At 41.2% G+C, this 24,102-nt stretch overlaps 1 long non-coding RNA gene and 1 pseudogene across 1 annotated transcript; both read left to right on the plus strand.

The window, feature by feature from the left end:
* Nucleotides 1-7,972: 7,972 nt before the first annotated feature.
* On the plus strand, nt 7,973-21,611 carry LOC122201704. Its single transcript, XR_006194308.1, has 3 exons — nt 7,973-8,082; nt 20,158-20,273; nt 21,524-21,611. It is a non-coding gene; the product is annotated as an uncharacterized LOC122201704 (long non-coding RNA).
* LOC122201702 lies at nt 9,050-10,262 on the plus strand (annotated as a pseudogene).
* Nucleotides 21,612-24,102: the final 2,491 nt, after the last annotated feature.

Here is a 24,102-nt window from a genome sequence, read left to right on the forward strand (position 1 = left end):
ATGATATAAAGAAATGCTACTCTGATATAGTTCAGTTCCCTTCTCTACCTCTTGTGGTATTATTTTTATACACATGATATCTATTAATATTACTAGTTCACTTGGGCTGCCATAACAGAGTACATGGATTAGGTGGCTTAAACAACAGAAATTTACTTGCTCACACTTCTGGAGGCTAGAAGTTGACTATCAAGGTGTCTTCAGTTTGGTCTCTCCTAAGGCTCTCTCCTTGGCTTGCAGATGGCCACCTTGTCACTCTGTCTTCACATGGTTTTCCCTTCTGGCTGTGCATACAAATTCCTAGTATTCTCACAAGCACTTGGGGTTTAGTTTGTATTTCTTTAATGACTTATGATGTCAAGCATCTTTTAATATGCTCATTTGCCACTTATATACCTTTTTTGGCATATAAATATACCATCAAATATCTTTTCTATCTTATAAATCATGTTGTTGCCTCATTTTTGAGATTTGAGAGTTCTTTACGTAATCTGATATATGTTGCAAGAATCTTTCGCAGCCTGTGACTTATCTTTTTTTTTCTCTTAACAGGGTCTTTAAAAGAGCAAAGGTTTTTTTAATTTTGATAAGATCCATTTTATTGAATTTTTTCTTTTATCAATCATGAGTTTGGTTTTGTATCTAAGAACATTTTGTTCACCCAAGGTCATGAAGTACTTTTGCCTGTTTTCTTCTAAGAGTCTAATTATTTTTAAATTCTACTCTTTTATTTTTCAGATCTTAGGTCACTCTTTCAAATTAGCCTTCTCTGACTGCCCAGACAAGATCAGATCCCTGTGTTGTTCATCTTTAGAGCATTTTATACATTTTCCCATATCCATCCAAATTTATAATTATATATGTTGCATGATTATTTGCTAAATGTCTGCCAATCCTCTTGATTGTAGCTCATGGGTTCTATTTTTGCTTACAGTTATATCCTTGAGTCTAGTACAACTTACTCCATAGAAATTGAATAAACTAATGAATGAAGAATAAGCAAATGTATAGGTGTCACTATACACCATGGAAGACTATATTAAGAGAAAGTGTTGTTGTTCTAAGTCCACTTGATCTCAACAATTTGTCGTGAAGGAATGAGGTCAAGGTGAAGTTATTAGAACACTTCTGCCCCAGGGCCCATTGTAGAGGGGAAAAAAAAAACATATAGGGAGATCACAAAAGTAAAGGAAAAGGGCTAACAATATTTTAAGGTTTATTAGGTCTCAGGCACTTTGTATAAAAATACATCAGGCTCAAGGGTGTTAACCTTGACCTTGACCAAGGTTACTCTTCTAATAAATTCAGAAATTGGGACACGGCTTGAAGCCTTAATCCAAACTCCAAACTCAATGCTTTCTTCCTATTCTTGTGCTACTTTCCAAAATAAAAACTTAAGAGTTATCCTTTAAAAGTCTATCGGCTAGATGGGTGATGGGAATTAAGGAGGGTACCTGTGGTAATGATCACTGAGTGTTGTATGTAAGTGATGAACCACTGAATTTACTCCTGAAACCAATATTGCACTGTATATTAACTAAAATTTAAATTTAAAAATGAGGTCTATGTAGTTGTCAGAATGTACCAATATGAAGCATCTTGATAATATCGATTTTTTTAGATATTCCTTGAGAGAACAACAAAGCATCTTAAAACAAAAATCACAGCCTTCTCTACCTTGTAGGCAGAATGCTACTGTAGTCACCCTGGGTTGTCTAATGACGAAAGAACCTGCAAGTCATATCAGAAGATGAGGGAGCCTAGAAAACCTGCTCCTACTGGTGGGAACAAGGAAGATCCCTTCAATCCTTTATAATTAAATCAGGTAAAGAAAGCATAATTCCTTACACATAATAGAGTGCAGCAAATGGGAGTTTCCTGTTCCCTTTTCCCACCACAACAGGGACTGCCATTACTGATAAAAGCTCACAAGAGGGGAAAAAAGGCATTGCCCTGACTTGCTAGCCTCTCAGTCAACTCCTAAAGATCTTGTGGAGAATCTTTGTTAAGAAGACTCACCTACAACCTCAGGAGTATAGCTGAGTCTAGCAACAAGGAGCCTTTTCTCTCAGACTGGAATGAAATTAGTGCTCGGGAGTCTTTAGGCCATTCCAGTGTTCCATGCCAGGTTTATATCCTAGGAACGAGTAGGATTTATATCCTAGGAATGAACAGGGTTTGTAGGTCTTTCCAGGTAAGGTTTTTAGGCTGGAGGCTCAAGCACCAGCTCAACAAGGGCTCAGTTTTGTTCAGGGCCACGACTTCCTCAGGTGGGAATACATCCAGGTTCTCCATATTGTTGATTCCGCAAATACTTTATGCTTGAAGGTACTACCTGTAGTCTGACATGAACATTCTAAGCCAATGCTTCTCAAACATTAGGTACACAGGATTCATCTGCGGATACTGTCAAGCAGATTCTGATTCAGGCCAAGTCTGCATTTTTAACAAACTCCACAGATCGCACTTTGAGTAACAAATTTCTAAGCCACTGGTTCTCAAATTTTAATGAGCATCAGAATCACTTAAAGGCTTGTTAAGCTCTGGCCCCACCCCTGGAGTATGTGATTCAGTTAGCTTAGGGTATAGCCCCAAATCTTGCATGTCTAGTAAGTTCCTAGGTAATGCAGATACTGTTATCTTGAGAACCCGATGCAGAACCTCATATCCATGTGATTCACTAGAACCAATAGGCCAACACTTGTGCATTGATATGGCTTCCTGAGACCACTGAGCTTTCAGTCCCACACTTTTTCTTATATGACCTTTGTCTTCTGTTTTAGTGCTTCAATTTCCTGACTACTTCAGCTTCTGAATGAGAGCTTCATTCCCTTGCCCCATATCAACAAAGTGGGAAAGACTACATAGAACATGGAGACTGGATGGTGTGGTCCACTGGAAGGCTGTCTTTGCGGACCAGCCACCATATTGTTCCTTTATCTCAACAAACTAGACCTGACAATGTAATTCAGAAGAGACACTTCTTAGAGAAAGCACCACCTCACTGTTCTAAAGGAATGATGGAAAAAACTCCTACAAAAGGGAACAGAAAGTTAATTCCATCTACCACCCACTAAACACTCTATCCTATGTCCCATCACCACCAGGGTGGCCCAGTTTTTACATTTTTTTTTCCTTCATTGTATCAGTAATCCCTGAGGGAGGTGGAATGTGAATATCTCATGTCCATTCATTGAATTGAAGCAAAATTCTTTCCCTTTAACCTTGTCCATTCTCTGACCTAGAAGGGCCCCTCTTGAGCCCAGTCTACAGCTCAACTCAGAAATGCCCAGAGACATGTCATTGCAGCACCAGACAGCTGCTGGCAACTATTGAGAGAAGTGACAGACATTTCCCCCCTAGGCTTTTAATGTGGAATCACTCTTTTCTGTCAAATCTATCTGTCTGCACTTGACCTTTCGGTGAAAAGCATGTAGCTGTTAACAAGCCTCTTCAGGATAAGAAGCAATAAATCCACTCACACTGCTCCAACTTCTTCCTGTCCTGTGGGTGCTCTACTTAGGATACTTCAAGATATCATACTGGGTTCCATTTCAGGCATACTGGGAGGCCAGCTTTCTTCACACTTCCACGTGTAAATTCAACTGGAGGTGGAGTTCTCCATATGAGAAGTATTTCAAAGTGTCATATTCAGTTCTCTGCTACCTCTTAACAATATTAATATGTTCCCTGAAGAGCCAAATGGAGTTGATAATTATAGAAAAGAAAACAATAAAGATCAACTATTTTCCCAACAAACTTTCTCAGATGACCAATTAAATCTTTACTGGGATCTTAGACTCATAGTGTCATCTCATCAATTTTGAAGGGATTATAGATTAATAAAATATATGCTAATAATTTCTATGATTTATTAACATTTTGTAATAAAATGGCAAATGCCTGTATCTCACCTTTTATGTGCCAGGTAGTGTTCTTAGTGTTGTATGTATAATAATCTAATTTTCACAAGAAAGAACGAAATTTCGCATTAGTCTTAGTTCGATTTTACAGAAAGATGAAGTATTCTACCAGGGTTTATTGAGTGCTAAAGGCAGGATTCAAACTCAGGCTCTCTGATTTTCTGCTTTCTGCATTTTACATTTCCCAAATCACTTGCATATAATATGCCTGGTTTGGAAAGCAGGAACTAGTTTTACATTTTGCAGACAAAGATGGTGAGATTGGAAAAGGTTATGCGACATCTCTGAGTTTTGTGCAGGGCATTTCTGGAATTAATTTCAACCCTGTCTTTAAGAGCCATTTTAAGGCAGCTCAGATTTTTTTTCAGTACATGTTCCCTCTCCTTTCCAGTATAGAAGTCATGAGACATAAGACCCGACCAAAGCACAGAGTTTGCTGTGAGGGCTGTACACAGTCCCGTGCACAATTGGACCCAGGGAAGCTCAGCAGAGTAACAGGAGTTTACCTGATAGCTTTAAACTTTTGATCATCCAAGGTGGGTGGATAAATCCATCAGTGAGAGTTTCTCTGCATCCTGCCACACCAGGCTCCTGGTCCCTGGATCTCTAGCCACTCATTCATAATGTGATTCCACACAAAGTTTCAGAAGTCTAACTTCACCATTATATTCTACTGGGTGATGTCAGTGAAAAGCACTAGGAGAGAGTGTGGCCTCCTTGCCTCCTCCCGTCTGCCTGCCTGCCCTCACTTCCAAATAGCTCACCAATAACCCTTCAACACTGTAGGCATCTTTCCTGGAGGACCAGAAAAACCAGTGGGAGCCAGCAGCGTCTGGTCTCAGAGCCCACTCAACTGAGCCCACTCAGCTGAGTGGGCACGTCTGCCAGGGTCAGGCCCCATGGCACAAAGGCCCTACTTTCCATAGCACTAGCTGCTGCTAACCTACCAGATAATTTACTGACTATGTTTGTTGTTTATTTTCTCCCCTCCAGCTAGAATGCAGGCTCCACAAAGGCTGGGGTTTGGCCTTTTTTGTAATTAATGCTATGACTTAGAAGAGTCCTTATCCCATCCCAGAGGCTAAATAAATACAGGAAACTGATGAGCAAATGAAGTGCCTTCTCAATATTACCTGAATCCTCCATAAGCATCTCATACTATTAAAAATTAAACTGATTTCGTTTTTGCAAAACTACTCATGTCCACTTATCCTAATCGGATGGTAGAACAGGCCTGTATTATTGTAGTCTTCCACTTAGCCTCCCTCTCATTTTACATCCTCGCCATACCCACTGTCATGTCCTCTAGACCAGCAACTCATTGTCTGGTCTTTGCTCGAGTCAATGCAAAGTTTCCCACGTGCTTCCTTGCCCCTGTTCTGGCACCTATTCAATGCTTACACCCAGCCGCAGGGACATTTCTACAACCTAGATATCTCTTCACAGTTTTGCTTACAACCCTTTCATGATAACTTACACTTTCAGAATCATGGACACCTCCCCCTCCTCCCCCCTTGCAATATAACTTTGTCTATCACCTGCACCCATTCTCCCTGCAGCTGCACTTTTCAGCTTTGGTTTCTCTCTCCAGCCATAATGGACCACCTGCCTGGTGTCCCATGAGTTCATGACTAACCTTTGTTTTCTGCCTTCCACACTTTTTCCTTGACCTGGAAAATAGCCCTTCTCCACGAGGCTGCTTCCTCTTCTTAAAGGCACAATTCCCGTTTTATCTCCTCAGACTTAGTTTTATGTCCTCCTTACCTGCTTCCATAAACCTATCGTGTATGCCTGCACTTATAAATTTTGGTTATTCATCTGTCTCCTCTACTATATTGTAAATTCCTCAGGGGCAAGAGATGTGTTTCAAGTCTATGTTACTAGAGCCCAGCTCAGGGTCAGGGGTAGAGTCTTCACTGGAGAAATGTTTAATAAGATAATTCAGAAGGAGCAAAGGGAAATGCTTGTGCTGGTCTCTTCCCCCATCTTAGGATGATTCTCATGGGTTGTGAAATAGCTTAGAAAAGAAGTGCTTTCAGAAATTAGCCCCAGTGGAGACACAGACTAACTCTAGGGTCAGCTATAACTGGGTGAAATTGTAACTCTTGCAGTTTGATATTTTAGTGATTTGCACTAGAGCCAGACAGGTGTTTGAGTTTTTTATTTTTGTTCTTATTTTTTTTTCCAGCTAGGCCTTAACCACTTATTTTCAGACATATTATGGAAAATAACTTCTAGGTAACATGGAACATCCTAGACTTAAATTTTTCAATCATTACAGAACAGGTATGAGCTCTTTCTTCTTCTGTCCCTCCAGGCCCAAGAGCCTGGATGCAAAGCCCATTCTCTCTTGCTAAGGTGGGAATGTGGAGGCATTGATCTAAGCTTAACCCAGTAAAAAGGCAACATAAATATATTTAAACATTTTACAAAGACTAAAGTTGCGACTTATGGTTTCCTAACCCACATCAGGAATGGTCTGGCCTAGAGGAGGTCAGAATGGTGAGAGTCAGAGGAGAAAGTCAAGGGTGACTACCTCTTCTCTCCCTCCTCTGGACTCATGTCCTCCTGTGCTGTCATCCCTATACTTGGAAACAGAGGCCACAGAAGTCAGCATGCATAGTCATAAAGTGTAGGGGCTTCCGCATCCTAGTCATGGGCCCAGGAAATTTCGTACAGTTCATTCTGACTCAGCACATCAACACTCAGACAAGTCAATTCTTTCTCCAGTTGAGTCAAAGAGCAAAGGACATGTGAACAGAGGACAAGTTAATAAAGATTTACGTATTTACAACTGGGGATAGATAAGAGCTCATTGAGGCAAATGGGAAAGGGACAGCTACAGGCAGCAGTGGGTGTCTTGCTGCTTCTGACCCAGACCTTGGATCTGCCAGGCTAACAGTCAAAGCCAGGGAGGGCTTGATTAACGATACGTACAGAGCTCTTTCCTACTTGAGTCTGGCGGAACTTCTCAAGTCTAGTGTGTTGACACGTGGCTGGCCTCGTCTGCTCCATTCCCTCTAACACTTGCATATACACACACTCTGAGGTGTTCAACCTCCAGCTTACTTTAGGAAGACAAGGAGAGGTTAGGTTTGTTTCACATAGCCAAAAGATATTGAGCCTCAGACCAGCAAAGCAAGGTCCATTCATGGGGTATTGTGGTGGCCTGCCATTCCTAGAGGAAACCTTTCCTGCTTAGTTGCTGAGATCCTGGATCTTGCACTAGAGGAATACGAATGGAGGCCTAACAGCTGTCTCCAGTGAAGCCCTGGGCTGGTGATATGGGTGGCCTAAAAGCAAGACAACTGCTTGCTGTGCTCATATCAGAGGCACAGTCACTCTGACCTAAAGTATTTCCAAGCACAGGTACTTTCTCAGTAATGCTGGCTCCCCCAAAGTCAAAGGGGGTACCCTGAATGGATGGATCGCTGGCATTCTGACAGAATGTGAGACTGGAAGTGTCCCCTTAAACTGTAGGGTTTGGTGTGCTCTGAACACAAACCCCACACACGTTCCAAATATTGGTGGGAATGGTAGTGTTTCCAGACACAGATATCATATCGGCCCCTCCTCTTATATCACTTGTTCTCCGGACAAGGGGGCCCCAGGTGTTCTGACAGAGACAGGAATACAGGGGCCTCCAGTCATAGGTACAAATCTGTCAATTCCCACTGTACCGTGAGTGCTCTGGACAGGTGGGCCTTAGGTACTGTGAATGAAGACGGGAGCAGAAGTAGCTTCAAGCCCAGGTGTGGTGCCATCCCCCCATACTGCAACACCTGTGCTCTGAACAGGTAGGCCCCAGGGGCTCTGACTACAGGCAGGAACAATACTGGCTGTAAGTGCAGGTATGGCACCAGGCCCTGCATTGCAGTACACATGCAGTGGTCAGAGAGCCCCAAGATGTTCTGGGAAAAAGGCAGAAGTATCTCCAAACACTGATATGCTATTGGCCCTTCTGCCTACAGATGTGTTCTAATCAGAAGGGCCTCAGGTGATGTGACCACAAGGAGTAACTGTCTCCTGGCACATGTCTCTTCTCAGCAGTGCTGTCTCCTCTGGTAGTAGCAGGAGTGCTCTGGATGGTCATGGATTGATGAGAAGGAAGACCCAAGCACCTGACCACTGGCAGGAAGGAAGGTGTCTCCTAAGACAGGTTTGTTTCCATAGAGCTGGCCTCTCCAGCTGCAACCGGGCCATGACTTTGGTGCTCGGTTAGGCCTTCGCCAACACCAGGGTATCACAAAAGGCCAGCTGAGTACCGACAGGGATGCCAAAGATCTAACAGAGGGAGGTCAAACTGACAAAAACTGATAGGGCCACACTTCCACTGGGTGGCTGGGCTACAAGAGAGGCTAAGTCTGGAGCCAGTGCTGGGGCTGCAAAGATTCCAAAGGGGAGAGAGCTGTCGCAGTTGGTGGCTTTAGGCTCTAGCCCACCAGGAGAACAAATGTTGGCTGTGTGATTTCTCCCACGTCAAAGGAAAGGTGGAAGTTTGTACGTGGGTCGCTGACTGAGGGTGTAGTCAGCTGGTGAATATCAGAGCTGAAGCAGTGCTGCCGCTGGGTGGGATGTTCTCGGAACAAGGAAGGGCCATAAAAAATGGAAAATGGAAAACTCTCATTGGAGATGGGGAAGATGGGGAGATGGCAGCCAGGGAAGGAGTCATGGCGTCCATATCAATTTCATCAGAGTCAAAGGTGGGTTTGGATGCTGAGTCTGCAGATGTGCTGGCTACTGGAGGGGAAGCGGCTATGGTAACAGTGAGAGAGAAGCCAGTATGTACCGGGGCACTGAGGAGAGCAGCTCCTGGCTACTGCTCAGCAGGGGCCCAAAATGGGGGTTGAGAGGTGACCCGTGGGCCAAAGAGGAGGTTGTGAGTTGGAGTGAAGCTGCTAACCATAAATGTAGATAGGCTGGGGATATCTGCTGCATACTGCAATATGCCTGGACAAGCAGGAGGAAGCTTATCTCTGAGTCTGGGGGAGACCTGAAGATGAAAGCCTGGGATAGGGACGTGGTGTCCAGATCAGCTCCACCCAGGTACAAAGCAGGCAGGCTGCCTTTCTGCCCGTGGACGCCACCGAGTAAGCATCGTGAAAGTCTCCCCTCCCACAGCCGTCATGTCTAAGTCAGAGTCTCCCAAAGAGCCTGAACAGCTGTGGAAGCTTTTCATTGGAGGTTTGAGCTTTGAAACAACTGATGAGAGTCTGAGGAGCCATTTTGAGCAATGGGGAACGCTTACGGACTGTGTGGTAATGAGAGATCCAAACACCAAGCGCTCCAGAGGCTTTGGGTTTGTCACGTATGCCACTGTGGAAGAGGTGGATGCAGCCATGAATGCAAGGCCACACAAGGTGCATGGAAGAGTTGTGGAACCAAAGAGGGCTGTCTCGAGAGAAGATTCTCAAAGACCTGGTGCCCACTTAACTGTGAAAAAGATTTTTGTCGGTGGCATTAAAGAAGACACTAAAGAACATCATCTAAGAGATTATTTTGAACAGTATGGGAAAATTGAAGTGATTGAAATCATGACTGACCGAGGCAGTGGCAAAAAGAGAGGCTTTGCTTTTGTGACCTTTGATGACCATGACTCTGTAGACAAGATTGTCATTCAAAAATACCATACTGTGAACAGCCACGACTGTGAAGTAAGGAAAGCTTTATCTTAGCAAGAGATGGCTAGTGCTTCTTCCAGCCAAAGAGGTCGAAGTGGTTCTGGGAACTTCGGTGGTGGTCGTGGAGGTGGTTTTGGTGGGAATGACAACTTTGGCCATGGAGGAAACTTCAGTGGGCGAGGTGGCTTTGGCGGCAGACGAGGTGGTGGTGGATATGGTGGCAGTGGGGATGGCTATAACGGATTTGGTAACGATAGAAGCAACTTTGGAGGTGGTGGAAGCTATAATGATTTCGGCAATTACAACAATCAATCTTCAAATTTTGGACCCATGAAAGGAGGAAATTTTGGAGGCAGAAGCTCTGGCCCCTATGGTGGTAGAGGCCAATACTTTGCCAAACCACGAAACCAAGGTGGCTATGGCGGTTCCAGCAGCAGCAGTAGCTATGGCAGTGGCAGAAGGTTTTAATTACTGCCAGGAAACAAAGCTTAGCAGGAGAGGAGAGCCAGAGAAGTGACAGGGAAGCTACAGGTTACAACAGATGTGTGAACTCAGCCAAGCACAGTGGTGGCAGGGCCTAGCTGCTACAAAGAAGACATGTTTTAGACAATACTCATGTGTATGGGCAAAAAACTCGAGGACTGTATTTGTGACTAATTGTATAACAGGTTATTTTAGTTTCTGTTCTGTGGAAAGTGTAAAGCATTCCAACAAAGGGTTTTAATGTAGATTTTTTTTTTTTGCACCCATGCTGTTGATTGCTAAATGTAATAGTCTGATCATGACGCTGAATAAATGTGTCTTTAAAAAAAAAAAAAAAAAAAAAAGCAGGCAGGCTGGTTGAGTCACATGTGCTGGCTGCAACAGTGGAAGTGACTGGCAAAGAGATGAGCTTGAGGGCAAAGAATGGAGGAGGGGTCCACAAGAACAAGGGAAGAGAATCCACACACACATAGAAGAGGTGACTCCATTCTGCAGGGGGAAGGCCTGGAGGGGAGGGTTGAGATGCTAGCAGGTGAGAGTATTCAGAAGTATAAAATGCTACAGCTATGACTGGGGGGAAAAGAAGGGGAGTAGGCACTGTACATCTCATTTCATAATAAATATCTGGTGTGGGGAAGGTGCAGGGAGGCAAACAGGACCTGTTGCATGGGCCAGTCAATGGCAACCAATAACACGGTTGTGGCCAGCTTCTACAAAGGAAGTGGGTGAGGGCTGGGAGCCTGCAGACCCCTGCACAGGCCAAGAGAAAGAGCAGGCAGGCTGAGTGGCACTTTAGTCTGAAGGGGCTTTAGTTTGCTCCTCCAAGACCTCGTGGTTCCACTGGAGTTCAGCTTTCTTCTCAAGCCTAGGACTCCACCAATGGCTATACAAGGAAGCTTGGAGGGAGTGGGGCAAGGAAGGAGAGAGGGCTAGTTCACCTTGACCCTACAAAGCGGCACTGGCAGGCAAGGAAGCTTTGGTGACATTGACCTTTTCCATTTTGCGGGTGGAGAATTTTCACTGCACGGTGTCTTTGGAAACTTCTCTCCTTGTGTCTTTTTTCCTGACATCAGTGAGGCTGGAGAACTGGGCCAATGGCCTGATTTTCACCCAGCACTTTCCGCCTCTTTTACAGCAGGGATCAGGATGTGGCTGGCTAGAGAGACCTGCTTCATCTGGTTCACTCCTGCAAACAGGCAGGACACCTCTGGCTGTAACGAGCTACTGATGGCAAGGACTTCAGGGAAGCAGCTAAGAGACACCTGGGATTTCTTACCTCAGTTGTCTTCTGGGAGCTTGAACTGAGGTTTCCTTTCACAGGCCCCAGACTGCATGAAAGGCAGTGAAGACTCCAGAGGTCTGCAGGAGCCTAGATGCTGGTGATACATTCTCACTGCTCTGGGGGTGGGGGATGAGACGCAGTGGGGGCAGGGCTACTTCTCTGGTTGTCTTCCTCTTGTGCTCTGCCTTTCTGGCACTTTGCTAAAGCCCTGGGCTCCGTCTCTTATAGTAAAGGAAAGGGGGGGGGGGGAGGGTTGTGACTGGATAGCACTGGCCCGCCTCCTAAAGAAGTCTAGCAGCTCACAAGGCAGAGGAAGCCTGCCTGGGCCCCTGTTGGAAGACTCCACCATTCCCAAGGGGCTGAACATCATGCAGTTGCCAAGAGAGGGAACCAGCTTCTTCAAAGAGTCCAACCAGGACAGGAGCAGGGGGCTCCCCCAAGAGGGGCTCTGAGTTGTGGGATGGCACACAGCCTTTCAAGGGTGATGTCAAACAGAGGGGTAAAGACAGCCCTCTCGGTACAACAATGGCTTGTGAACAAGACCGAGGAGAGGTTCAGGGCCAGCAAATGACCCCAGAGTGGATGAATGGGCGAGTGGGTGAATGGGCTGGCGATGTCCAGGCCGGAGTGCAGCCGGCTGTAGGAGTGGCCCTTGAAGCTCAGTTTGTACATTATTACTACATGTTCAGAAGCCTGCAGAGGCCTCCTAGCTGCCTCCTCCTCAGAGGCCAAGCACTCACTGATTTGTCGCATGCTTGTGACACATCCTTGGACGTACGACTTGAAAAGCGCACGAGTGAAGGGCATGACAAAAATGCGCCAAAAGGCAAGCTCAAGGTCAGCGGCCCAACCTCCGCTGAACTCACCAGTGCTGCCAACTTCCGGCTCTCACAGGTGTCTGGCACTGGATGGGCCCTGCACTGAGTGGCGAATGTTCAAGACCCCTGATGCCCAAGTGGGCAGGTTTGGCACCAGCAGGGTCTGCACACTCCCTGGCCACCGGCCCTGCAAGGTATCTTTGCTGGTCTGTGTCTGTGCATCAGATGGTCGTTTCCCCCCAGAGGTCATGAGAGGGTAGACAACGCAAAGCCAGGCCACTCAAGCAACTTGGAACTTATGGAGGGACGGGGCTCTTGGCAGAGCCATCTGGGACAGGCAGTGTCTGGAGAGGGGAGTGAAGAGGTGCCAGGATGGCCACAGCAGGGCAAGTGTTAAGGTGGGAAGGGAGGTCAAGCAGCACAGGGTCATGAGATTCCTCAGCCTCTTCCCTTCTGAAGCCACCTGGGATGTCACTGATCCCCTTCTAGGATAATAGCAACGGTTATATCTTAATTACATTGGTGGGTACTTGAGTATGTACACTTGTCAAAACCTACAGAACTGTATACTGTATATACAGAACTGTATATAAATGGATGCCTTTATTTTATGTAAATTTTACCTTAAAGTTGATTTGAAAACCATTTCATGTAAGAATATACAAAGCATCATTTCAAAGCCATTGTTTTATGAGTAGATCTTGCTACACAGATGAAATAGACAAAAACGATGGCAAAGGCTGTTTGTTCATAACCGTTGTAAGAATTTATAATACGTTTTAGAAAACTGAGTCAGAAAAGATCATGTTAATGTAGTAGAATGGCAAGCAATGGGAAGGCAAGACCAGTGAGGGTGAGGAGTGAGGGGGGAGGGGAAGCAAAACAAGTCAAGGAGGGAAGCAAGGCATCAGCAAGCTGGTGCAGAAGAGGCTTGCTGAACATATGCACAGGAGTAGCTATCCCTTCTTATGGTGTCCATTCCAGCATCCACCGATGAGAAGACCATAGGCTGTGGGTTCTCAACTCCTGAGATACATGCCTAGACTGTGAGACCCTAAGTCAAGCTGTTCTAGTCAGACCTTCTCTGCCTGGATCAAGCCAATCAGCACAAGGAAAGAATAGCTCAGCCCTTAGAACCTAAGTGAATCATTTCTGAGTGGGGCTGTCCTGGTTCCTATCAGCTAACAAATCGCTGGATACCCTTTGACCTATGTAACACTATCCCCTTCTACCAATACTGGTGGGTCAGAACTTGGGACACTGACATCTCCAGATTGACAATCTGTTGACCTCAAACCAGAATCAGTATTCTCAAGAAGATTTTTTAATTTTTTAGAGTTTTTATTTATTTTTGAGGGAGACAGAGGCAGAGACAGAGTACTAGCGAGGGAGGGGCAGAGAGAGAAGGAGATACCAAATCCAAAGCAGGCTCGAGGCTTTGAGTGGTCAGCACACAGCCTGACACAGGGCTTGAATTCATGAAGCCCGAGATTATCACCTGAGCCAAAGTTGGAAGCTTAACTGAGCCACCCATGTGCCCCTCCAAAAGATTTTTAAAGGACTCGGGATCTCACAGCATATTCAAAATGTCCAAGACATAATCTAAAATTACCACGAAAAGAAGAACCAAGACCTGACACTCAGCAGGTGCAAACCCTGAAAGGACACGATTGTTGGTATTATCAAAGTCTATAGTGAAGCTACCATAACCATTTCCGAGATGTAAGGGCAACCACTTTCGAATACAATAGAAAGACACAATTTCACAACTACAAAAAAAGAGCCATATTTGAGAAGCATAATAAAATAAACTTTAAAATTCCTAGTGGTTCAGCAACAAAATGGAGATGCCAAAAAAAGAAGAGTTATTGAACTTGAAGATAAATTAACAGAAACCATTCAATATAAAGAGAGGAAAAAGGAAAAGAAAAAAATTAACAGACTCAGAGACCTATAGAAAAACACCAGAATGGCTAATAATCAAGCTATCAGAGTGTCATAATGAGAGGAAAAGGAGGCATTGACAAATAGGGAAAAGTGGAAACTTAACAGGAACCAATGGGGGAGGGGAAGGAAAAAAAAAAAAAAGAGAGAGGTTAGAGTGGGAGAGAGCCAAAGCATAAGAGACTCTTAAAAACTGAGAACTGAGGGCAGATGGGGGGTGGGAGGGAGGGGAGGGTGGGTGATGGGTATTGAAGAGGGCATCTTTTGGGATGAGCACTGGGTATTGTATGGAAACCAATTTGACAATAAATATATTTTTAAAAATTAATATATTTTAATTAAATTAATTTTATATTAAATATATTTTAATTAAATTAATATATTAATATATTTTAATATATTAAAAAATTAGACCTATAATGTTGTATTAGAAATGGAGGTAAATATTTAGAAATTTAATATAGATAGCTAACATGTATGGAAATAGAAAAGTGTATTTGCGCATGGGTTTATGTATTTACCATTTCTGCATACTAAAGAGGGTTTAGCAGCAAGGACACCGTAACTGTAATGAGTATATTTAGCACCCAGTTCTTAGTTTCTAAATGCCATTCTGCAATATACGGACCCTGCAATCCTCACTAAAAATGGTTGCTTTCAGACTGGGCTGGAAACTCATGGATGAATCTGAAACACCTTGTGCCATAAAGTAAGGAAATGCTCAGAGAACAGAGGGGTGTGTCAACATAACAACAGAAGCCAGAGTGAAGGGGCGCCCACTGGACAAACCAGTAAAAATGTGACGATTAGAGTAACAGTTATAGATTCTTACTCATTAGATAAAACAATCCAGCAGTCTGTGGTGATATAAGCAAATAAATACAGAAAAACAGAAATGAATTAAATAGAAGGGAGATCTATTCCTTTCACTAGAATGCCAACGAATAAATGTAGAGGAAACGATGACACTAGAAAATCATCATTTCATAACAATAATATAATTAACTTAGGCATGAATCATGAATAAATTCTAAAATCCGTGGGTGGAAGTGATTAGGATTAGAATATTTACATCATTTCAAAGCTTATTAATTATCAAAGGAAAAAAGATACTATTCTTACAGTAAGAAATCTAGCAGACATGCACACTAATCAGGTATCTAAGTTATGTTCAGTAGTGGGACAAGTTGACAGCACGTCCTCACTGGTATGACATACTGAAAAGTATACTCACTACATCACCACTATGATGTTCCTGCCAAAACTGTGTAATTTTAACCTAGTCATGACAAAATCACAAAATGAAAATGAAAGATGTTCCAGAAAATAAATGGCTTGAACTTTTAAAAATGCCAACCTCATGAAAATCAAGGAAAAATTAAGGACCTGTTCTAGATTAAACAAATCAAAAGGAATATGACAACTAAATACTAAATGCAATGTGTGCTTCTGGAATGAGTGTAGGACCAGAAAAAAATTAATCTTCCCCCATCTTTGACTATAAAGTGTATTATTAGGACAGCTGGTAAGATTTGAGCAAGATCAATAGGAAATCATAATAGTATGCACCAATGTAAAATTTGTAAACTTTCAATTTCACTGTGATTATGAAAGAGCATGACCTTGATTTGTAAGACAGACACGGAAGTGTTAAATAAAAGGGACATCATATCAGCATTATCAAATAACAACTACAGAATGTAACGGAGAAAAATATACCACTTACAATTGCAAAAAACTCTAAGATATCAAGAAATAAATGTATATGTGTTATAAAACGTAATAGGAAAGAATATCTGAATAAATAGGTAGATTCACTGTTTTCCTAAGTAGGAAAAATCAATATCCGAAAATTTTAATTCTTCACACAGTAATCTCTAACACCAATAGAATTCCAACAAACATTTTGATGGGATTGTAGACAAACTTATGTTAAAATCAATTTATACCAATAAGGAGAAAAAAATAGATAATCTAAAAAGAAAGGAACAGAATGGGGTCTTCCTTCACAATTATTAGCATGGTAATTAAGACAATTGGGTGTTAACACAGCAAACAAAAAAGAGATTGTATTAGTCTGCTAGAGCTACCATAAAAAAATACCATAGGTTGGATGGCTTACACAAGAGATTTTATTTTCTCACAGTTTTGGAGTTAGAAGTCCCAGACCAGGGTGCCAACCAATTTAATTCCTGGTGAGAGCAATCCTTCCAGCTGGAAGAGAACTGTCTACTTAATATAGCTTTACATGGCCTTTCCTCTGTCAAAAACACGGAAAGGGGATGGTGGGGAACCAAGAGTTCTGGTGACTCTTTCTCTTCTTAGAAGGATATCAGTTCTTTTGGATTAGGGCTCACCTGTATGACCACACTTTTCTTTTCTTTTCTCCCAATCTCCATCCCGTGGCATAGGGAGCTAGGACTTCAACATATGAATTTGTTGGGGGGGGGGGGTGGTACACAACTCAGTCCACAACAAAGATCAATACCATAACACGGCCCAGAAACAGGCACACATGTATGAGAAGTTGGTTTGGGGTGACAAAGACCCTTCGACCAGTATTTAGCCAGACTCCTTTGAACCCTCTTCATCAGGCCGCTGATACCCTCTTCTTCAGAGTGCTGAGCCATTTTAGCAAAGATCTTGTACGGCCAGTTATGGAGCATCTCCTCACCCTTGATAGTTAATCCCACTGCTGTTCCTACAACATTAATGTCTAACCAAATTCTTCTTCCCTCCCACCCTTAATACCTAAACAAGTTGCTCTTTTTTTTTTTTTTTAAGTAATCTCTATGCCCAACGTGGGGCTTGAACTCATCACCCTGAGACCAAGAGTCACATGCTCCACTGACTAAGCCAGCCAGACACCCCCTAACCAAGTTATTCTTACTAATGTTCCATTCTCTCCCTTTCTCTCTGTTCCCTGGCTATAAATTTCTACTGTTCTCTGTTGTATACGGAATTGAGTTCAGTCTCTCTCCCCTACAACAACAGTCAATTCCCCCTTCTATTCAATAAAGTCTGTCCTGCTGTTTTTAACAAATGTTAGAATAATTCTCAGATTTAAATGGAAACTTAAATCTTGGGGGAAATGGAATATTGAAAAACCAGAGGGGATGTAGACAAATGGCATCACACATTCACACCACAAATGATGAGGATGATGACAAAAAAATTAAATGCCTTTTATTTTATACCATAGATTAAAAATAAATTTCAGATGAAATAATTACATGAAAAATACAAACTTCAATATTTTAAATTCAGTACTAATTAAAACCTGGTTGAGCAGAGAGCAAAAGTTTTGATATTAGGAGCCTTGAAAGGCTGTAACACTGTAGAGAATGTAAAGCCCTGGGTTAAGTATTAGCCTCTGCCTGAGTAGATAAGAATATCAGTGATCATTTCCATACCAGTTACCATGAAATATACTATAACTTGTTACAATAAATTTAGTTTCTGCTTAAGCCTACTTCTTAAAAGAGGCAAAGTACTTTCCTAATATCAAAAAATTCATTTTTAAAATGCCAAGGACTGATGAATTCTGACTTTACCATTATGAATATTTACTGTAATAAACTATGTGTCAGAATGTTTCTTATATAAAAATATGTTTGTCCTCCTAGAATTATAAATTACTTTCCTTGGGAGCCTACTCTTACACATCTTCTGATAAGTTGGCTGATTATAGACTCACTTATCTTGATAAGAGTATCTCAACCAGTATAAAAAATACTGTGGGTGCTTATAAAATCAGAAAAGTGTATAAAGACATTTCTCCTTTAAAATATCCTTTTACAAGTAAATTCTAAACATATTAACTCCAAAATACAATGCAAAAACTTGATTTTTCATGACAACCAAAAATAAAACCTTTTGAAACTCTTAGAATGTATAGAACATTTTTGTATCCTACAAGAAAGACACACACACACACACACACGTACACACACACACACAACCTTCAAGAAAAATATGATAAAACAAAAAAAATCTTCCTTTTAACAAAGGCATCATAAACAATTATATTTGAAGAAGGTATTTATAACATATACAACAGTTATTGAGAAGATATAGAGAATGCTTAAATTTCAATGTAAAAAGACAAACATCATATAGATTTTTTTCATATTACTTGAAGAAGCTCAGCATGTGAAAGTAAAAGGAGGAAACCAAATCACCAAAGTGAAAAAATCTTGACTGCATCTTCAAGGTAACCCTTCAATCCTACAACTGGTATATGCTTTTGAGAAATTCTTGTACGTGAATGATAGCAGACGTGTCAGGAATGTTTGTTGTATCAGGGTAACAATAAAAAATTCAATTGCAGTTAAATGTCCATCAATAAAATAAACAAACTGTGGACTATTTATATGCTGAAATATCATATAGCATTTAAAATGAATGGATTTGATTTATATACAGCAGTATGGAAAGAACTTAAAAACCTAATGTTAAGTTAAAAAATACAAGTTGCATGGGGCGCCTGGGTGGCTCAGTCGGTTAAGCGTCCGACTTCAACTCAGGTCACGATCTCGCGGTCCGTGAGTTCAAGCCCCGCATCGGGCTCTGGGCTGATGGCTCAGAGCCTGGAGCCTGCTTCGGATTCTGTGTCTCCCTCTCTCTCTGCCACCCCCCGCCGCCCCGTTCATGCTCTGTCTCTGTCTCAAAAATAAACGTTAAAAATTTTTTTTTTTAAAAATACAAGTTGCATAAAAAATAATTTCTGGGAAATTTAAAAATAGAAATACAGAAAGCAATTTATATATTAATTCTTTCCAAATATAAAATTATACAGCATATGTGCTGATTAATTTTATGTGTCAACTTGGCTAGACTATGATACCCAGCCAGATGTATATATATCTATATATAGAGAGGGAGAAGGAGGGGGAAAGGGTAGGAGAGAGAAAAGGAGGGAGGGAGAGAGAAACAGAACCCTGGTAAATATAATATTCAAGTCTCAAACATTCACAGGGAATGTGTGAAGCCAACTTCAGGTTGGTAGGTATGTCTAAGGAGGGAGAGAGACAAATGGTTTGGGGACAAGAATTAAAACTCTGCCTTTACCTATGAGGTTTCATTAAAATATATACCGTTATATATAATTTCATATAAATGTGTGGATTCATATCTCACACAAAAATAGCAAAATGTTAAAATTAGTTTCCAAAGGGAGGAACTAAAGGTGATTTCTATTATTCTCTCTGCTTTCCTATACCTTTAAGCACAAAATAAACAAATAAGCACTGCATGAAAGAACAGTTTTATCCCAATCATTAAAATGGCGCTGTTTGGAATGGAGTTGATTCACATGGCCTGTTTGAGTGTTGCCTCAGTGAAATGTCCCTGACGCTTCCCTGCAACTGTGCTTTCATTTTATTTCAGTCAGCAACATTAAGCCTCCTAACCCAGTCTCTAACACTGAGGGAAACATGCCCTGGATTGGGGAGAAAAAGTTTTGACAACTAAAATTAAGATATGCCATTGCAAATCAATAACTTAACTCTAAGTCATTCCTCGATCTCTACCACCATCTAATTGATGAATCAGTCTCCTAGGCTAAAAAATTTTCAGTTTTTTAATATGAAGAAAATTAATTCATTTTTGATCCAACAATGCTAAGAGAAAAGCAGAGGCTAGGCTACTTCCCTTCTAACCTACAAGTTCAGAGCTGGAGTTACAAACCAGGTTTCCTCCACCCCCTGAGCACATATATGGAGAGTGTCTCACACAGCTTGTTTCCTACATTAAACAAGTGCTATGTACAATGGGATACAAATCCAAGTAAGTGTGCGAATTATTGAGCTAAACAAAACTAAATGGATTCTCTTACAGCACAGCAGTTTGCATATGAATATACTTGATAAATTTCCTAAAGGAGGATATAACACACAATGTGTCATCTTTCACCCATGCCATTTTAGTTCATAAAATGTGTCATGGGACTACTAATGTTATCAGAAATGCCAATATAAAGACCATCAGTATCACTGGGGGCTGAAGCATTGTAAAACATAATTGTCTCTACATATACGAAGGAAGGATTTTAAATATGTGCAATTTTCCCTTATTTCTTGGGGCAGGGGGAAGAAATCAGGTCTACCTGACATAATGACAGAAGCCAGGCACCATTCTCTGTTTGACAAGCTGTCAAGAATTTGAGGTCACTATTAAGTCCCTCACTCTCCTCCTCTATTGGGTAAGTGATTCAGTGGACGTTCTCAGAGAAAGATGAGCCAAAGACAAGTAGAATATACTGGAAATTCCGGCTTCATAGAAAAACATGTGTGACAGGCATTTTTAGAAGCAAGTTTTTTTTTCCCTTCTGACAACACTAAGACAACACAGTTTTTCATATTTGTGGAAATAATGAGCTGTGTCCTCCTCCACAACTACAACACATACACACATACACTTGCACACACACACCCCTCCTCACCCCATCGTAACATACAATAAAGTTATGAGCTTCTCAAAGAGTTATCTATTTTGTGAAAGACAGCAAGTTACCATTTATTCCCCTGAGCAGCTGATTTTCATGCTTTAATAGCATTACAGAAAATCCGTTCCTCACTCTCTATAATACAAGGGCATCTGACGAGTTCATCAGTCCTGTCTTTGTTTGATGCCAGTCAGCATCTCCCTAGCTCAGTACAGCTGCAAAGAGCTTTCCAATCTGACCTTCTGCATGCCAGCACATAACAAGCTAGTGAGTGGCAGGAACAGGAAGAAAAGGGCTAAGAAAAATAAAAGTTCTTTTCAAGTAAGCTTCTCACTAGGTTTTGAATAGGAAGCAATGGTGAAAAAGAAAAAAATAATTTTGGAATGTTTGAAAAAAGTTTTATTTTTCTTTGCCAAGCTTATTCACAGGTGGTTTTCATTACCAACACGCAAGAAAATCAGAGGCAACTACGATGCTGTCGGATGGTGAACCTGAATTTAATTTCTGATCCCCAAATGCCTCATGTCGAACCTCAGGAGAGCCACAGATTCTCTGAATTCAATTTCTTCATTTTCAAAAGGAGGAAATAACTGTGGCAGATTCCATGAGTTTAGTTCATTTAATGCCCACTCTAAATCTCTCTCTTGGATCATCTTTTATATCCTGGAATGCCCAAACTAGACCTTCCAATAGTGTACCTTTGTGCAGAGGTGGCCATATGATATGATTCTGGACAAGATATAAGAGGATTTCTGCAGAGTTTGTAAGAAAGGCTATGCTTTTCTGACCTAGATTTGAGATTCAGTATGTCTAACAATCTCCCAGGTGATGCCAGTGTTTCCATGGATTATACTTCAGCAAGGGTCCTGAAGGCAATGTAGTAGGACAGGTGCATCAGAGGGATGGTGTGCAAAGCAAGTAGGGTAATGAATTACTATATATACATAATTTATATAAAAAATGAAAATATGGGTTATGTTAATTATATTTCTTTTGCTTCCATAAAGGGAGGGGAGAGAGAAGAATGGAAGTGGACCTAGTCACTTGGCTGAAGTCTAGAACTCTAGTTGGTGTCAATTACTTAGAAACTTTTTGAATGACCAGAAATGCCTAATATTGTTAGTAGCTTTCAAGTGGTCTCTAAACATTACTAAAATTGTCTACACACCAAAAGGTCTTTGGTTAATAGAGAACATCTGCGTATTTGTTTTAATGTAATAAATGGGACCACATGCACAGATTTTGAGTGGACTCATACATTAACCTAATAGAAGAATCAAAAGGTGTGAGCTAAAGGCCATGAAACATGATTCCCTTAAAAATTTCAAAATCTTTCAATGGACACTGGACTTTTCACAAGTTGTGTATGTAGTATGGGCACTTGAACCAATAATATTTATGCATGCATTAAGGGACAGAAAGGCCCCCTGCTCACTCGGAAGTTACATTTGTACCCAATGCACATGCGAGAAGAAACAAACATTAGAAACAACTAAATAAAAGTACTATAAGCGTGTTTTCCAGTCTGGCATGCAAAGAGTTTGGAAGTATTTACTTTCATCCAGCAACAAAAGCTAAGCAAACTGAAAATCAACAACTCTTCTTTGATTCACCAGATAATGGGGGTCACGGGGAAAACCAATGCCCCCCACCCAGAATTGGAGATACAGACAAGCAGATTCCAAGAATTACAACTTACTAGAGCAGAAACCCAGGAGAAGAAAACTCTGTGGGAACCAATAACAGGGAAAGAAAAATATAACTTATAACTGAAGAGTTGCTGGTAGTTCAATGTGTTCAAATCTGAGAGTTAAAATCTCTAGCAGCATCCAGACTTGGGGGACCTACAGTTTGTGTTTTACTTCCAAGAACACTACCAAGTTCTCACAGTAAAGATCAGAGAAAAATTCCCTCTTGCTTCCTTCCAGCAGAGGAAGGGAAAAGCAGCCATTATGAAATAAGCCTGAAGTATTCTGCTCCTCTTAACAGGCCTGCCCTCAAGAGTCTATTTTATGAAAGCCTAACTCTCTAGGGTTTTGTCAGAGTCTAAATGTTCTGAGTTGGGGGAGGAAATACCCAACTCCAGCTGTCTCTGGACTTCCACAAGAGTGAAGGAAAATACCCAACTCTAGCTCCCTTTAGCCTTCTTGTCTTACCTAAGTGTAGCAAAGCAAAACAAAACTGAGAAGCACTTGTAAAGGCCACAGCTGATGGCACAGGCTCCCTGAAAGACTGATGCATAGTCACAGTACTTTAGAATGCTTTCCCTCCATCACTTCAATAGGGCTTCTGTATAATAACAATAGAATCCAATCAGAAGAACTGCATGATTCAGACTCTATTTAAGAAGGAGTCCCTAGGGAAACTGAAAGCCAAGAGATGAGAGGGAAACAAGGACATCAGAGGAAATGTTAACCTGTGATACCTACAGCTACCATAGGCAGTAAACATAGCCTAACCCCAATCCAGATATACAAAAAAACCTTACACTAAAGGACTACTTAACCAGTACATCATGTCAAATTTTCAAAAAAAAAAAATTACAACTCATACTAAAACAAACAAAATTTTGAAAAGAACCAATATCAGAACCACACTCAGATATAGCAGAGATGTTGGGATTGTCAGGCTAGAAATTTAAAAACAACTATGATTCCTAAGCTAACATGCTAATGGAAAACGTGGGTAACATGCAAGCATAAATAGGTAATATTAGCAGATAGATAAAAGCCTAAGAATGAATCAAAAGAAAATGCTAGAAACTAAAGACAAAGTAATAGAAATGAAGAATGCCTTTAAATGACTCACCAATAGAAAGGAAAGAATCATCCAGAAAAGGATAAGTAAGCTTGAAGAAATGTCAATAGAAACTTCCATAATTGAAATTCAAAAAGGAAAAAAAAGGATGAAAGGAGCGGAAATCAAAGAACTACTGACAATTATAAAAGGTATTAAAACACACACACACACACACACACACACACACACACACACACACACAATGGAAGCACCATAAGGAGAAGAAAGAGTAAGAAACAGAAGAAAAATTTGAAGCAACAGTAATAGAATTCTCCAAATTAATGATATACACCAAATCACATATGCAGGAAGCTTAGAGAACATAAACCAAGATAAATATTAAAAAATTGATACCTGTGCATATCATATTCAAGCTGCAGAAAATAAACTCAAAGAAAAAATATTTAAGGAAGCCACAGAAAAAAATACCTTACCTATAGAAGAGGAGAAATAAGAATTACATCAGACTTCTCTGCAGAAATCATACAAGTAAGAAGGGAATAGAATAAAATATTTAAAGTGTTTACAGAATCGCCGACACGGAATATTTTGTTCAGCAAATATCCTTCAAAAGTAAAGGAGAAATAAAGACTTTATCAAGCAAATAAAAATTCTTAAGAAGTAAATGAGAGAGATGAGAAATTCAGATCTACATAAAGAAAGGAAGATGTCTATAAAAAGAATGAATGAAGATAAAATATTTTTTTTCTTATTCTTGGTTGACCTAACAGGTAGCAGTTTGTTAATAATAGTAACAATGTGTTAAGAGACTAGTGCTTAGATGGAT

Source organism: Panthera leo, chromosome D2 (genome assembly GCF_018350215.1).
Source record: "Panthera leo isolate Ple1 chromosome D2, P.leo_Ple1_pat1.1, whole genome shotgun sequence".
Lineage (NCBI taxonomy): Eukaryota > Metazoa > Chordata > Mammalia > Carnivora > Felidae > Panthera > Panthera leo.